Source organism: Apodemus sylvaticus, chromosome 19, assembly GCF_947179515.1.
Source record: "Apodemus sylvaticus chromosome 19, mApoSyl1.1, whole genome shotgun sequence".
NCBI classification, from domain to species: Eukaryota; Metazoa; Chordata; class Mammalia; order Rodentia; family Muridae; genus Apodemus; species Apodemus sylvaticus.
The window spans coordinates 54,758,305-54,761,866 of NC_067490.1; the positions used below are offsets into that span (position 1 = coordinate 54,758,305).

General features: G+C 34.5%; 1 pseudogene; it reads right to left on the reverse strand.

The window, feature by feature from the left end:
- Positions 1-258: 258 nt before the first annotated feature.
- On the reverse strand, positions 259-3,245 carry LOC127669697 (zinc finger protein 431-like; annotated as a pseudogene).
- Between the last annotated feature and the right edge of the window lie 317 nt (positions 3,246-3,562).

Below are 3,562 nucleotides of genomic sequence, written 5' to 3' on the forward strand. Positions count from 1 at the left end.
AAACCAACTCCAGAGTGGAAATAATCACAAGCACCCATGTCTATCATATCCTACTATGATACCCTCCTAATTCCCACTCAATTCATGATCATATTCATTATGATTTTCTCCAGCAAACAGAATTTGGAGACTTATCCCTGATGAAAACACTTTACCACACTGATTACATTAACAAGGTTTCTGTCCGTTGTGTGTTCTTTTATGATATTTGAGATTACTGTGAAAGGCAAGAGCTTTACCACATTGATTGCACTCGTAAGGTTTCTCTCCAGTATGTGTTCTTTTATGATATTGGAGAGAACTGTGCTGTGCGAAGGTTTTACCACATTGATTGCACTCATAAGGTTTCTCTCCAGTGTGTGTTCTTTTATGTCTTTGTAGATCACGGTGACATGCAAAGGCTTTATGACATTGATTACATTCATAAGGTTTCTCTCCAGTATGTGTTCTTTTATGTCTTTGGAGATGACTGCACTGTGCAAAGGCTTTACCACATTGATGGCACTCATAAGGTTTCTCTCCAGTATGTGTTCTTTTATGTCTTTGGAGATCACTGTGACATGCAAAGGCTTTACCACATTGATTATATTCATAAGGTTTCTCTCCAGTATGTATCATTTTATGTCTTTGGAGATGACTGGGTGCTGCAAAGGCTTTAACACATTGAATACATTCATAAGGTTTCTCTCCAGTATGTGTTCTTTTATGAATTTGGAGATACCTGTGATGTGCAAAGGCTTTACCACATTGATTGCACTAATAAAGTTTCCCTCCCGTGTGTGTTCTTTTATGTCTTTGTAGACCACTGTGGTATGCAAAGGCTTTACCACATTGATTACATTCATAATGTTTCTCTCCAGTATGTGTTACTTTATGATATTGGAAAGTATTGTGACATGCAAAGGCTTTCCCACATTGATTGCATACATAAGGATTCTCTCCAGTATGTGTTCTTTTATGATATTGAAAATTACTGCACTGTGCAAAGGCTTAACCACATTGATCACATTCATAAGGTTTCTCTCCAGTATGTGTCATTTTATGGCTTTGGAGATGACTGGGTCTTGCAAAGGCTTTACCACATTGATTACATTCATGAGGTTTCTCTCCAGTATGTGTTCTTTTATGAATTTGGAGATACCTGTGATGTGCAAAGGTTTTACCACATTGATTGCACTCATAAAGTTTCCCTCCTGTGTGTGTTCTTTTATGTCTTTGTAGACCACTGTGATATGCAAAGGCTTTACCACATTGATTACATTCATAAGGTTTCTCTCCAGTATGTGTTACTTTATGATATTGGAAAGTATTGTGACATGCAAAGGCTTTCCCACATTGATTGCATACATAAGGATTCTCTCCAGTATGTGTTCTTTTATGATATTGAAAATTACTGCGCTGTGCAAAGGCTTTACCACATTGATCGCATTCATAAGGTTTCTCTCCAGTATGTGTCATTTTGTGGCTTTGGAGATGACTGGGTCTTGCAAAGGCTTTACCACATTGATTACATTCATGAGGTTTCTCTCCAGTATGTGTTCTTTTATGATAGTGAAAATTACTGCGCTGTGCAAAGGCTTTACCACATTGATCACATTCATAAGGTTTCTCTCCTGTATGTGTCATTTTATGTCTTTGGAGATTACTGGATCTTGCAAAGGCTTTACCACATTGATTACATTCATAAGGTTTCTCTCCAGTATGTGTTGTTTTATGATATTGGAGATCTTGTAAAGGCTTTACCACATCTATTACACTCATAGGATTTCACTCCAGTATATCTTCTTACATGCCTGCAATGATAATTAGCACATGTGAAATCTTTACCACATTCATTACTCTGATCAATCATGTAATTAATATGAATTATGTTTACAATTTGTCTAATGGTAAAAAAGCATCAGATCTTAAGGTTTTAGCACTTTCTATGTTCATGTTTTTCTCCCTCATCATGAGTTGTTCAAGACACCTGTGATGGTTATTACATGGCTCATATTTATAATACCCTCTTTTTATATGATGTATTTTAGCTACCTGAATAAAGTTAGAAAAACTCTGATCTGTATAACACTGATTGTATTCATATTTTTCCTCTAATGTGAATTACAACACATGTGACTGGGAACCAGGACACACAGAAGAATTTCCAAATTCCTAGTACCCATAAAGATTTTTTTACACTATGAATTTTGGGATATTCCCTGTAAAGCTAAAAATCCAACTAATTACAAATGTCTTTCATATTCCTAATTTCTTCCAAAGGTAGAATACTACATATCTTCTTGTTTTAGAACAAAAATTTTATGTTTCTTCTTTCCATATCCCTATGCTCACATGATTATTATCCATTGTGACACATGATATACCTAATAAAGAGAATGATAAATGGAAGGTTTACGCATTGCATTCACACTGTTTGAATTTTTGTTTCTCATAACATTTGCAATATGAACTAATGTTTCTCCACAACAATATTCTTGATTCTCATAAAATGTCCTCTCACCAAACTGAACCATATTACTACAAGAATATTAGTATCACCAAATTTTCTATGGACTATTTGCTTATTAGAATGTTTTGGATATAAGTTTATTACTATTCAATGTGCAATTTCTAAATACAATGAGACTGTAAAGATTGGCAGATCCACAGCACAGGTCTAATGGAGCTACCTATCAAATGGATACCCAAATCAGATACCGGATCTTGAGGTACATGGTTTTGTAAGAATATTATTATCATATCTACACTTAAATGACTGCTTTTTTACACTCTTGCTTTTTGTTGGAGATTCCATAAAATATTAAAATTTTCTCAGAGACAAATTTGTATCAGCTTGCACATGAAAATTACCTTTCATGACTTCTATTATTTCGACAATGTTCATCAAGATGATGCTCTTCCCAATTATAGCCTAAAACAAAGTACCAGAAAATGAATGATATCGTATTTGAAAATAGCCAAAATTAAAGGTACTGTGAATTTTAACTGCACCGTGAAAGTTACAGTGAAAATTCAGTGAAACTGAAATATTCAGCTCAATTTTCATACAAATAAAATAATAGAAGATAATCAACAAGCAAGAAGCATTTGTTTCCTTCAGAAAAAAAAATAACAGTCTTACCTATAGCTTTGAGGTTCAGGTAGGTTTCCAACATCACATTTTTGTAGAGACTCTTCTGGGAAGGATCCAGCAAATTCCACTCCTCCTCAGTGAATTTCACATGCACATCATCAAAAGTCACGGCATCCTAAATATCCCATACATGTACAACACAAAGCATGATACTAACATCACCAGAAAATAAATATATGCTTTCTCAAATATATATTCACATAATTCTTGTGCTTGCTCTGCTTATTTTCTGACTCAGAATTTATAATCACTGTGTCATTTTAGAAGGAGCTTTAATTATAAGATTCACCTGTGTCACTTTTAAACACTTTGAATAGGATACAGCCTCGCCAGAGAAATGACAATTGAGAGGGAGATGGAAGGGAAAAAGATCCACAATACCGAGCACACATCTGAAAAATTGTATGAACAATTACTAACTACAAA